Consider the following 14809-nt stretch of genomic DNA (forward strand, 5'->3'; position numbering starts at 1 on the left):
TTGCATGTTCTGTATCAACAGTTATTATGCTGATGATTCATTCATTGATCATTCTCGGTCTTAAATTTCTTGGCAGAGAAAAGGCTCTGGAAAATGGGTGGTACATGCTTTAGTAGCTAATGATGGTTATTTAATAGCACCATGCCATGTGAAAGCCATTATACATAGATGATCATTTCTTTTTAATTGCAGTCCCGAGTCTCAGTTGGTTTGGTCAAATTGTAATTATCAGGTGCTTCAAATCTGCTTCTGTTAAAATCATTAGTAATGTGGTTTTTCTAATGAAAACTGGTAGTAATCCTCAAGTGAGCTCTTCTATGCCCAGAGAAAAGGACTAGTTAGGGCCAAGGATTAAAGAGGACACTTCCTGCAACATGTTTTGCAGGGGCATCATGTTACAAACACCTGTCTGGGCAGATGGGACCAAGCTGAGTAGAAGGGCCAAGCACGACTCAGCAATATGACCCAAAGTGGAGAATAAAGGACTTTAGGACCATTTGCCATGAAGCAGCTAGCATGATAGCAGCCTAAAGAGAAAGTTCCTGGGGTGCAGAGTGACTACAGGGCCAAGGAGGAGTCCTAGACTTCACTTCCCAGCAATGCCCAATCACTTCACAGCAGCCTTGGCAGCCTGGGGTTCAGTTCATCACCAATCTCAGCAAATTCTTCTAGGCCTGCTGATTTTCCTATTGCCTCTTCTGTGAAACAGCAGGATACAGTCTTTTCTGTGCTTTCAGAAAAGACATATTTACTGTAACAGCGCACATCCTTCCCTATGGATCATCTATTGCTAAATAATATTTCTAAGAACAAGAATTCAGCATTCATTATTGTTAATGGGTAAATAAAAATAAAACAAAAGTAGTTACCTGTATTACTTTAAATGTTGTTATCTGCATTACTTTAAATCATCCTTATCAGTAACATATTTTTTTGTAATAAAGTCTCTGTTAGTTAATGATTATAGATAGCACATAGTTTCAAAAATTTTGTCAAAATCTGTTGTGACTTTATAGCAGAAATCAAAATGATGCTTCCAAAGTCACAAAACCATATTTTTGTTTCACATGATGCCTCAATTCATGCTTGAGTTTCAGCAGAACATTTAAATATTTACAGCAAATCACCTATTCCTTAAGATATGGTTGTTCTTTTGCAATGGGCTGTATCTGTCAATCAGTTCCACCAGTAAAAAAAGAACATGGGCTCCTCCTTAGGGCTGGATAGGAAACAAAAGCCAGTTTTATAGATTAAAACTACACATTTAGGCCACTTGCCATTAAGGACCTGCCACTTTGTTCCAGACCTAAATACAGTGAGGCAGGAAGAATCTACACATGGGTTCCACAAACCTAATCACTATTTTCCATGGATGAAAGGTGGCTGAGTTTTCTTTCTTTTTCTAGTTAAATTGGAACTGTTCTATGCTAGGTAATCATGATAATCAACTTTGAAAGGATTAAAAACCTGAAAGATTGGAAATGCAAAATTCTGGGTGTGTCTGTGGACTATTGGGTTGCAAGCTCACTTTATTCTTCTGAGGTTGGGTGGCCTCCAGCTACCCAATGACAGATCCTGCCCCTGCTCTGCTTTCTCCACATGGCATGGAATAACATTATTTATTGGCAATGAGGAACATTCTGTGAAGCAGCATGATTTCTTCCCTGTCAGAAAGAGGATTCACAAGATAGGGCAATCTAGGTGGGAACACTTGGCCCATGGTGACAGTAGAAAGTTATTACCTTTTGTTGGGTTTATGGATCAGTCAATACTTCATTGAATATGGAAGTGAAACTCAGACTACGGAATATGTAAGTAGAATTGTCGTAATTCTATAATTGTATATAGTTGATTTTGAATGATGTGTGTTTTGTTTACACACTAATATTTATTCATTAATTTAACAAATATTTATTGAGTATCATGAATGAGGTTAAGAGAATGAGAGATACATACCAAGGTTCTGAGGTTACAGTTTAGTGAGACATTTAAGAAAATGAGGGGTGAAGGGCTCTGGAATGCTGGAGAAGGGGCATATCTGACAGTATTTAGACCCAAAATGAAGAACAGAACATGGTGTTGGCATGGCCCTGAAGAGGTTGAAAGGGAAAGAGCTTATGTCTGAGTGGTTGTTCCAGCCAGAAGCAGCAGCATGTGGAACGCCACCGTGTTTCTGCAGCTATGGAGATCAGGCACATGGTGAAGTTAAATTCCATCTTCCCTACCCCACTTGCCTGTGCAGCTAGGTCATAACATAGAGAACACTTCTAGTATAAATAAGTCATGATTCTTTTCAATCAGCATTGCCTATAGGGGACACATGAAGGTTTTGATTTAGCAGTGTTCTCACCCACCAGGCAAGGTTCTGAGCCTGTGACCCCATCTAAGTTAGACCCGAGATCACACTCCTAGAGGCACAAAACATCCCTACCCAGCAGCCCCAAATTCACTTCTAAGACCAGCATGACTAGACTATTTGATGGTACCAATACTTCTAGGCCCAACGAGAGGCCAGGAGCTCACTATATAGGGGAGGCTGAAGCAGCTGAGATATGGGCTTGGCTGTGGAGGCTGAGAACCTAGCCTACTGCACAGTAGGCTGCTCACTATGAAGGCAGAGATGAGTCTGGAGATGGAGATGGGGTGGGCTGCTGCTGGGGGCGAGTTGCATGGCAGAACTCTTGAAGAGTGCTAGGAGTCTGAACTGGACTTTGTCTTCATAAGTCATAATGAAGATAGGATATATTTTATTTCATAGCTTATAAACTTGATATATAACTGGCAAGGTAAGTAAACCAAACGAAATAGTTGGGCCTTTGGGAGAACTTTAAACTTATCAGTATTTAATCCAGGCCATTGGGAAGATAGAGAGAGTGTCAAACCAACCATGGAATTCTTTCCTAAAATAAAACTCTGATCAAAACTGAAATTTTTCTTTTCCTTCAGGTGAAAAGCAAAGTATTATGCAAAAAAGTTGTTGCACACGCACACGTACACATCATATACATCTCAAACGAATACACATGTGCACAATACTGAAAGCACAGTGACTAAGATATTGACAGTGGCAATCACCAGGCACTTGGGCCATGGAGGGTGTCTTTGCTCTCTCATAGAGATTTTTCTACTTTTTTTTTTCAGCCATGAGTGTATATTGTCTTTTAAATAAGATAAAGGCAATAAAATCTTTAAACATTTTTACCAAAAGCAAAGACTCAAAGACACCATACGTGTCTGGCCTATTAAATGAGGCATTTGCTGATTTATTTCCTTCTTAATTATTTTTACTATCAGAAAACACTAATACATTTATTTTAGAAATTAACATATTATGATGAAAATTAAACAGCAAACAAAATGTCCCTGGCAGAAGGTGGTAAAAGAAACTGGAACGGGGCTAGAGTGGCCTTTTATTTTCTTGGCAGTTCTTGTCTCCATGGAGAAGTGGCCCCTGGGGGATGCTTGAGTCTGCACTGGCCAGCTCTTGGAATTGGTTAAGTAAATTGCAAGAAGATGTTTGTGAAAAGACAGTGTTATACTTTAGTACCCAACTTCTGGGTTATATGTTCCTTTTACTTAGCCTTATGCAGGTGTTTGATCTCTTTGTGCTTCAGTTTCCTCATTCATGAAATGAAGACAATATTGCATCTACATTATAGGGCTGTTAAATGGAACAAACATAGTAAAGTGTTTTGAAGATTGCCTAGTCTGTCGTAAGCATTATGTAAGTATTTAAACTATTATGAAATAACTTACAGAATATAGATTACAATGTAACATTGTTTTTTAGTTAGTCAATAGACTTTAAGAAATCCATTTTTGCCTTTTGCTCAGAAACTTAACAGATCTGGCAGTCAGTCACTCATTCTAAGAAATATTCCCTGAGTAGTTGCTGCGTGTTTTTCTTACCCTTTCACTTTTCTCCTATCTATTTAGTTGGGTCTGTAATTGAACATGGTGCACTAAGTTTGGTACATGACACACTCCCAACTAAAATAATTCTACAGTGATAGACACTTCAATTGAAATCATATCAAACTCTACCCATTCTGTTGGTATCCTAAGGAATCTAACCCCTGCACTCACTGAGTCAAATAACTCATTTGTAAAAATGTTATACAGGCACAGTTTGAGCTCAACGTAACATTTTTTCTCTTTGCTGAGGTTTCCTACGTGACGTCCAAGCTCTCAAGCTGACAAGCATAGATAGAAAATGCGTCCATATTCTCTAAGTGCTACCCTACCTCTTACAACCCATTACCCACAACCCCATCAACATGTAAGAGTAACGAGGGGAGAGAGAAATTACTTCTCTAGGAAGAGCTTCCAGAGTGCTTTGTATTTTCCTTGTCATAGAAGATGGAAGAGGCTGCTTACATTGTCAGTCAAATGTAGGGGTTTCTATTAAACCACCTTGAGAACATAGTAGTACTCCTTTAGGTTTAGAGAAGACACAGATGAAGCCTGATTCTGGCCCAGAAAACTTAAAAGTAAACAAGGAACTGGAATTACTCTGGGTGATGGAGTGAACTCCAGAGATGGAGGGTGGAACATTCGGCCTCGTAGGTAGACAGGTGAGAGCCCTTCTGAGACATCTGTGTACAAAGTCTGAGCAGCACAGGGTTAGCTGAGTGGGGAACTTGGCAAGGGGGGAAATGTGGGGTTGCTGAGCATGCCCAGGAAGTGACACAGTGGGAGTTCTCCAGCCAGGAGCAGGAGTGATGGCAGCCAGCCTTCTGAAGGAGTCTCCCTGAGAAAGCCCCGACAGAAGCCTTGAAGTGTATTTCATCACTTTGCTAAGGAAAATTGTTCCCAGCTGGGATTGTTCTGCCTCTCTCTTGCAGAAGGAAAAGGCAGAAGGAGTGAGGAAGAAATGAAAAATAATATAAAGAAATAAAAAGTCAAGCATTTTCCTCTTCATTACTATTCAGGGACAAAGGACTTTAAATTGAATGAGATAGTCACATTAAAATTTAGAAAGGATTTTTTAAAAGAATGTCTGAAAATGAGATTATTAGTATCTGAAATTGAACAGCAAAAGCTATGAGCCATGTATGCTAAGTACGTTCTACTCACAGTTTTGGAATCTTTAACTTGTCTAACTGAACACTATAGAAGTTTCTATTGACTACACTCACTTTTCAAGTTAAGAAACCAAGACACAGAGAACTTAAAAAGTGGGCTCAAGTCACAAACCTCTAATACTCAAAGCCTTATTGGATTCTATTGGATTCCAGCAATCTAATCCAGTTTGTTCTCTTAATCACTGTCTTACTTCTGTGATTGTATCACCCATGAAACTTACTCAAAGAGTTATTTTAATACTAAGAAATTACACAAATAGCAAATCTAAGTCGCTTTCCCATTTCTTGCATTCCTCAATGTATCCAACAAAATTTCTTCCATTTGTCTCCTTCACTTATGTTAACTAGTCACTTAAAGTAACAAAGTCATCCCTAATTAGAAGTTCTGAATAAACTGTTCAGAAAAAAATAACCATAACAAAATGTCATTTAAAAAAATCTATAAGATGATCCATCGGAATGTCTGTGCCAAAGAAAATACAGCTTTGCACCATCTTTTGCATCGGTATTTCTGGGGAGCTTTTACTTCTTTGTCCCAGTGCTCTTGTCATTCTTTACCTTTTGCCCTACTGTAGCCAGCATGACCCACCATGCAGGTGGTCAGTAGAGCCACTGCACAGAGAAGGTGAGAGAGCAAGAGCTGCTTTGAAATTTATACTGACTCTGCAAGATTACAGCTGCAGTGTATTCCCAGGAAAGGCAGAAAGAGCACTGCTGAACAAAGTTAAATCAATTAAAAGAATTCCCCTTCCCAAAAGCAAATGTGTGCATGGTCCAAGTGGTCTAGGGGCTTTCCACTTGGATCTGCCTTGACTTGAATGACATCGGGAAGAAAGATGATCACTCAGGTTCACTGAAGGAGGGGCAATATTCTTTCCTAACAGAAGCTTTATGTCTCTAAACAATTTGGGAAATTAACATAAGAATGCCTTCATTGCACTTATGGCTAGAGCAAACCAAATATTCTATGTTAGTATTAGAAATTTTTGATACAAACTTTTGAATAATTTCTATCTTTTCTCTCTAAATTTAGAGATTCAAAGATTTGATTTTTGTCCTGCAAAATGCCAGCACCTATTCTCTGAGAAAATTCTATTCCATTCTATTCATGGAAACACATACTCTTAAAATCCACCAGGGGGAGATTTTAACATTGAGAACTTCAAAAGGGAAAGTTAGATCTTACACTGTTGTGTTTCAGTTGATGGCTGGAAGGACTTAAATTTTTAATTTAGCCTTGATGATATGGTTTGCTATAGCTATAGCTACTCAAGCTACTGCAGCACTAATAAAGTGTGAGCTTAGGTACTAGGAAGAAAGGGTGAATTATCGCTAGCACTTGTCAGACAATGCCTGGGGTAAGTATACGTTCTGGAGGAAGAGAGCAATGAGGTGTGAAGGAACAAAAGTGTGGATCTTCAGGAGGAGAATCAGATCAAAGAATAATTTTAGATCATTGTCATTATGTACGTTGTTGCTAACACCTGTTTTTGACAGGTGCATAAAAGCTTGATTTGGCTTCCTTGGAGCCTATAACTTTTAGAATACCATTGAGATTCTTTAATTAAGTGATTAAAAAAAAAGAAACAAACAAAGAAAGGAAGAAAGGAAAAAAGAAAGAAAGAAAGGAAGAAAGAAAAACGAAATCTTTACAGTGCATCTAAAGGATAATTTTTGAGGCCACTGCTACTTTATTTGAGAAGGTACTTGAATATTTGAATCATTAACACCACTGTGGTCCATTACATTATTTGTTTGTATCAAACAAGAACTAGATGCAAGTATAGGAATAGAATAGGGGATAGAGTACAAGTTGTTATTCTTGCAATCACATGTTGGCTGGGAGCTGGGCTCACTTCTGCTGTCCAAATTCATGGACAGCATTTCTACTGAATGTGTATTGCTTTCCCATTATTGTGAAAATGAAAACTTTAAATTGAAGCATTGTAAGTTTGAGACCATTTGTGTATTATTTGATATTTTCATGTTGTTAATCTTTTTATGTTTATTCATAGATATTAAAGTTGGATTTCCTTTAAAATATCTATTAGTGTATTGCTGGACATGAATGTTGTTTCTAGGATTTGGCTTTTTTGAATAAAATTGTCACAAAAACATTTGTTTAAAAAATGTTTCCTTTATTTATTTCTTTTTTTTTAATGGTCAGCTCAGCCCACCCTGGGGGTGGGGCTGGCATGGCATGTGGTGCTGGAGATCGAACCAAGATCCCCTCATGCTTGCTGAAGCAGGTGCTTTAGACCACTGAGCTATCTCGCCAGCCCACAAAAACATTTTTTTAAAACCCCAACTAGATACAAATCCCAGCAAAGTTTTAAAGAAGAATAAATCTGTAGAAAGAGTCTTGTAATATAATTGGGAAGACCAAACCTTTTTCCAAGCTTGTTTAAGTCCTGCTGACATGCACAGTTTATTGTTATTCCCAGGAAAACAATGAACTATCTATGGCTTCCCCTCCTAGAATCAATGAACAGGATGAAGAAGTCATTGACACGTCATGATTTGGATCTAAAATGTCTCCCAATGGCCAGCTGAGGGGCTTTTGGGAAGTGATTAATTCATCTTGGCTCATCACTAGAAGGGCTATGAGGATGTAAGGCCTCCTTGGGGACCATGGATCACAGTGAGAATCACAGGGGTGTGACTTGGGGAAGATATGTGTTCCCAACCCCTTGCTTTCTGGTTCTTTCTCCTCTGCTTCTTGACTTTCTCGAGGTGAGCAGCTCTAACACACTCCACTGTCTCTGCCACTCTGTTCTGCCTTCCCACACGTTCATGAAAATGAAACTAGCTGCCCATGGACTGTATTTTTGAAACTGATTTGTTTTCCTCAATGTATCAGTCAGTTTTCTTGTCACTGGAACAGAGTACCTGATGTTCAAAACTTAGGCGGGAGAAATTTATCTTGGTTCACAGTTTCAGAGCGTTCAACCCACGGCTAGCTGATGCCAAGACAGACAGAGCACGACAGAACGCGATGGTGAAAAAAGTTGTTCAACCTATAGCAGCCAGGAGTCAGTGGGAGCAGGAAGGCTATGTCCTCAGGGCTTCACATCCTCCTACTGGCCTAGAGTTCCTAACAGCACATGCAGCCACCTATGGACGAGCATAGCTCCCCCACAATGCAACCACCTTCCAAGGACCCCACTTCTGAACACATGAGAATTTGGGAATACTTAAGGCCTAACCTATAACCTTTAAATATTTTACCATAGGAACCAAAAAATGATTAATAGCATCAATCCTAGTATAATAACTTTCATCTCTGCCGTATCAAAAGGTGTATGTTTTGAATATAAATGATTCAGTCTTTTCTAACAATTAGTGAAACTATGTCCTTTTCTTAAGTCAATATATATCCTTGTTCTCAGACAGTACAGTCATAATTTGGTACTTGAATGGTTTGAAGCTTGTGTAACTTGGTACTTGACATATTTTGAGACAAAAATTTTATCCTGGTACTTGTCATTCATTTGGTACTTGATGAACAAGCTAGAACATGTCAGCATCAGTTACTTCATGACTTGCTCTACTTTCCAGCCAAAATAATGTGTTTAGTACTTGTTACTTTTGGTTCTCGTACCTGCAAGCATCAATTAATCAGGAGTACCAAGGTATCACTATATAGTATACAAACCAAGTATAGCCCTTCCTGCAGTATGAAAGAATATTTTCTTTTCATGATAGCTAGTATTTATTTCTCCCTCTTTTCCTCCCTAGCTCACCTATGAAACAGACTGATGCCTTGCTTCTGTAAGGTGTGTGAATGACTCCCTCACTTATTCTCTAAGGGTTGAGAGGATGTGTTTTGAAAGGAAATAGATAACTGAAAATGAAGAGATTCCTGGAGGTATCATGAGGTTGGGGGCACAGGAAAGTTCTGGGGATCACAAGAATAGAAAGTGTCTGTGCACTGTTCTCTCCAGAGTACTGAGACTATGACAGGGTATTGAAATTAGTGGCAGCTGGCTTGATTTTAGATCAAGGATAACCAGTTGGCTGGTGTGGAACCGGCAGAATGGTATACAATGACAGTGGCCATAGAGATAGTCTGCCTGTTTACCAGTGTGGAGAAATGAACAAGGTGCAGAAGAGTCACTAGAAACTTTGGCACTAAGGAATACACTTGAAGCTTGACACATTCTTGGAAAAAAAGTAGAGCACCAGGAATGAGGACCTTTACAAAATGCATTCCTTAAACACAAGCACCAATTTTTCCAAATAGTGTTTCCTTATCCTACCACATTTTGGAGCAGGCTAACATGAGCCGAAATGTTCCTTCTGACTGTACCCAAGAGTCATGGCATTAAACATTTTTGCTAGTAGCCTTAGTTTCCTTTCTTCATTGTCCATTTCTACAGTGACCTAGGAAATCCTGATCACTGACCAATTCACCACTTACCTTCTCCAACTCAAAGTGCAAGCTGCCTGGGGGCAGCTAGAGAAAGTCCCCAACTGCATGGGGTTGTTCCCACCACAAGTATTGTTTCTTATCTCATACTTGCTCCATGATCTTGTCTTAAAAACCTTGGATGGTCCCTGTACAGTTCCCTCCACTATTGTTCATAACTGCTGTTTTAAACCAGTACCACTCCTTCAAGTAAGCTCCTTCATCCTCTTTCCTTAACTTGATGTGGCTGAACCTCAGATCTTATTTCACAGAAAAAAAAACAGTTCATCTATGAGGTAGAACCTCTCTGCTTTTAATTCCCTCCAGTCCACAAGTTAATTAGCATTCAACCTCTCTCTTCCTTCCTCCTCTCATCTTGTTAGGAAGCATATTCCTTTTTAAGGTAAATTCCCCCACACTTTGATCTGGGTTTCTTGACCTTTGACTTTCTCAGGGACTGTCCTTTGCAAAATAGCCCCCCTTTTGTCTGCATTTCACTTTGCTTTCTATATGCTCTTCATCCTTGACATGTATTTCATAAACTAGCATTTATCGATCTGCCTAGTTGGCACAATGCTAAAGCTTTTTATACATTTTATTTACTTCTCACAAGCATATGCAGGGACCATTACTATCACCATTTAATCAATGAAGACAATGAAGCAAGGAAGATATTTTAAAATTAATGTCTACAGCTAATAAATGAAAACTTTCAGCTCAATTGTCTGTGTTCTGTTAGATGTCATGTGTCATTATGTGGTGATGGGGGGGCTTAAGTTTGCCTCATATCTTAGAAAAATCCTACCGTTCCATTGACCCTATGTGCTTTTGATTTACCATTTCATCTCATTTTTATTCTATTCTGGACTAGTAATCCTCTGGAAAGATCAATCAACACTTGTCACTTATTTATTATCAAACTGCTCTTACTGAGGCCATCCTGTTCTCTTGGTGGCTGATGCAGTTCCCTATGAAACGCAGATTTAAATTTGATTGCCATTGTGGCAGCTTTGGCATGTGGAGGCATTACAAGGTGATTAAACTGTTAAAAGGGATGAATGCCTTTCTCAAGAGAGGTGATTCCCTTTGCCAGAAAAGGTGTTTATAAAAGGAGCCTGCCCTGACATATTATTTTCTTCTTCAGGAACCTACTTATCTGCTCCCTTTCTGCTGTGAATTTAAGCAACTTTGCTAGAACCATGTTGAGGATTGTTGAGAGTTCAAGACCAGTCTGGACTACAAAGTAAGCTCAAGGCCAGCCTGAACTGCATAGTGAGATCCTGTCTTTAAAAAAAAGTTACCCAAACTCTGGTCTTGTTATAGCAACAGGAAATTAAGAGTAAGAAAATTCCCAGATAAATGAATACAATTCAGGTATTATCCACTTGTAATTAGCACTTGACAATGTCAATATGCGCTCCTTTTTAGTGTTCTCTCCTTGATATTCTTTTATTTGAATTTTCTCTTATTTCTCTGAGCATCACTGAAGGTGATGTTCCTCAGGGTTCTTCCCTCCCATGACCATAATCCAGAAGCATTCTGTGCATTGTTGTAGTCATAACTCTATTTTTATGCTGACATCTCATGTTTCTGTACCCCTACCCCAGCTCTCTTTCAGATACCTGCTACCTAGAGGATATCTACAAATAAATGATCTGCATGAAATGGAAGTCAACATTTTCAAACTGTTCTCCTTCTTATGTATTCATTTATTTATTGATCTTAGTTTGTGCACTGTTCTGAGATAATGGGTATTAGTAAGAAAGGTTAAAGACTTTACTTTATAGAATTTACCTTCCAGTGGAAAATGGTGTTCTTCTATGTGTATTAGGATTTAATCAGGGAAATAGAACATTTGTAAATGTTATGGACTAAGAACTTAAAACTAATGCTTTACACAATGGTGGGAGAAGTTGAAAATATCAAGGTCTGAAGGACAAAGTGGGAAAATCACAGAAAAATTGCACAAGGCTTAGAAAATACACTGTTAATTTATGAAAGAAGGTATATAAGGAGAAGTGGTAGAACTATACCAGGACAGTGTTTCCCTTGCATCTAATCTGTAGGACTTTCAGAGAATAGTGGCTGATGCTTCATTTCTACCTCTTTAACCTGAGAACATAGAGCAATAGCTGGTAAGCTCAGATAATCAGACACAGCCCTCAACCAACACACTCGCATAACAAATTGGTCAAGCAATGGCCATGACTCATCCACATGGCTGACACTGACAAAGGATCTACAAAGTGCAGTACAGGGTTACAGGAAAAATCCTGCGGGGACTTTACTGACCTTATCAGATACAAAAGTTACATTTCTTGTTATATAAGTCTTGCTTTATCTTGGTCTTAACTATCCAACAGAAAAGTATAAAAATGAGGTATATAAATTAAAGCCATATTAATACAATGAGCTATAAAAGGCTCAAGTCAATAACTTCTAAGGATAACCCTCTACTACTATGGACTGCTGGACAGTGTTGGATTGTTTTGCTGAATTCAAGCACCTGTAGTATTTAGATACCAATAAAATACCCACCTCTGACAGGACTAAACAAAAAAAAGGGATACAAAAGAAGGACCATTTTGTATTTGCATATACAGAATAATTAGGATAGATATACAGCTACTTTTGCTTAATTTAATGAGAAGAAAGATTTGTACTAATAGTGTTTGGACAGGATATCCTGTCTGCTTCTTGTACTGTGGATAACGACTAAGAAGATAACAATCTACAATGTATTAATTATTGAAACTGTCCTATTAATCAGCTTTGAAACTGTCTCATTGATATTTGTTTCTCAATAAAATAAAAAATATAAAAAAAATAAAAATAGGTCTGAACTTTGAAAAAAGAAACATCACTTAACTAATTTAGTCAATGCTGTTTTAAATCTAACCTGGAAATCTCTTAATGAATAAACACAAGGAGAGGATGAGATATCTATGGTGGATACTTCAAAAGAGGGTGTGTTTTCATTATAAGTAGAGGAGTTAAGACTTATTATGGAAGTGGGAGCCCTGAAGCAATCAGGTATGTCTGGGAGAGAGATTCTGGCTCTTTAGAATGGAGCCATTTTCAGTAATGGCCAGAGAAACAGGTTCAGTACGGGCAATGAAAATTCATATCTACCCAGAACCTCATTATGTCACCTTGCTTGAAAATAGTGCATTGACAGATAAAGAATAAAGAGCTCAATATTAAATCATCTGGGATTTGGAGTGGATCCTAAGGTCTATCACTAAAGTCTGTGCACGGCAAGGAGAAGGCACAAGGCCACACTTCCTAAAGAGGATGTGTGGAGATTGTGAAAGTAATGAAAGGTGCTCTTAGGAGCTGAACAAGGACAGGAAGAAAGAACACTTCTCTACAGCTTTAGGTGTATGGATGTGAGCACCTTGAGTCTGAACTTCTGCAGTCTAGAACTGTGAAGGAATAAAATTTAGTTGTCCTAAGACATTATGTTTGGGCTAATTTGTTACAGCAGTCAAAGGAATCTGATAAAGTTAGAATATCCTGAAAACATACTGCACCTTTGTGAAGATAGTGATTTAAAAAAAAACCTTTTATTTACTTTACAAAATGCCTGCTTATACTACTCTTTTTTTAAACTTAATTTAATTTTATTTTGAAGAGTAAAAACAAAAGCAAGAACAAAAATCAGAAACAAAGATGGAAACAGGGTAACATACAACAATACATATGTTACAGATTTTCAAACCAAGAGTGGCTGATTAACAATAGTTGAAATATTGTCTATTTTTATCATCAAATCCATTGCTCATATTAACAGATATAGTTGTATAAGATTGGACATATGATTAAATATTACCACTTGCTTTCAAGAACCTTAAATTTTTGTTATTGTCTCTTTTTTTCTTCTCTTACCTTGTTACACATTTATTTTAAAGAGTATAGTAATAATTGTTATGACATTAGAAATGGTACACAGTTAGAAGGCCAAGATGACAGGTATTCAAGCATGGCTTTTGTATAACACATTGCTGTCCTAGATGTAGTTGCTTAGATACAGATGTCAGTATATAGTTAGTCAAGGTGAAAATTCTATGCAGTAACTGATATTTTTTAAAAAATTGATGGACATTCTCAGTACAGTCACCATTTTTCTTAAAAAATCCTTACTCTCTTTACATTTGTTCAACAGCAATTTGTTGTCAGCCCTGAGAACTGGCAATAAAGAAGAGGTGCGAAGTTAATAAGAGAGGGTAAGAAGGGATAGTTTGTGAAAATGTTTTAAGTCTTTAAAGTCCTACCATGCCAGTTAAATAATGTGTGGTTATGAGATTAGAACCCACCTATTTTTTTTCCTCTATTTTATTTTTTCCCCATAAACCCACCTATTTGTGACCACCAATCATGATACGTTAGCCTACTTGACTGGAGTAGGACATGCACAGAAGATGAGTGGAGCACATTTCTGGGTATGCTGTGGGTAATTGCCATGTAGGTCAGAAAACTGAAGGAGAAGACCTTCCCAGATGTTCACAGTACTAACATATAGACTGTAATCTGGGTGGAATAGAAAAAGAAAAGGAAAAGGAAAAGGAAGAGTTCCTGATTATGGAGGAGCTCTAGTCTTCACAGTGGCCTTTGGACCAGTCGGTCCAGCCTTCCAACATAAACTGGCATCTGCACCTTTCCAGGCAGCTTCCAGAACTTTGACTTTGGAAGGGCAGTGGTTCTTTGGTCTCTTTTACTATGAAACTTCTGTACTCTTGGGCTGAGTATCCACTGGCTCCTCTGGCTCTTCAGTATGCAGCCAGCCATTATGGATTCTTGTGCTTCTGATCTTGTAAACCTACCTAATAAATCCCCTTGCTTAGTTATGCATATGTTTTCTACTGATCTTGTACCTATAGAGAATTCTAATGCACAGCATCTGCAGAAAAATGTAAGAAAACAAAGAGACTACAAAAAATATGGAAAAGAAAATAGAATTTCAGGAAATTGAGGAAGAAAGGGAGTCCAAGAAAAAGGGATTGGAAAGCCAGGGGTAAACAGAGATGAAGAATCAAGAGAGAGAATTTGTTCAAAGGGCAAATACTCAGGAAGAGGAAAACTACTGTCAATTCACTACCCAGAACTCCAAAATGCCAAGAGCTGGGCAGGACATCAGATATATGTGAGTAAACCTTTCAACTTACTGATGACAGGAAACAGACCCCAAGAGATGTGATTAGCTCTTTAGGCCATTCAAATGTTTGGGGTTTCCCTTTGGGTCTTAGTCTCTGTCTCTGTCTCTGTCTCTGTCTCTGTCTCTGTCTCTGCCTTTCTCTCTCTCTCTCTCTCTCTCTCT

General features: G+C 38.3%; 1 pseudogene; it reads right to left on the reverse strand.

The window, feature by feature from the left end:
- Positions 1-612: 612 nt before the first annotated feature.
- LOC101574938 overlaps positions 613-14809 on the reverse strand; it is a 103351-nt pseudogene continuing 89154 nt past the window's right edge.

This window comes from Octodon degus, unplaced genomic scaffold (genome assembly GCF_000260255.1).
Source record: "Octodon degus isolate 3935 unplaced genomic scaffold, OctDeg1.0 scaffold00086, whole genome shotgun sequence".
NCBI lineage: Eukaryota > Metazoa > Chordata > Mammalia > Rodentia > Octodontidae > Octodon > Octodon degus.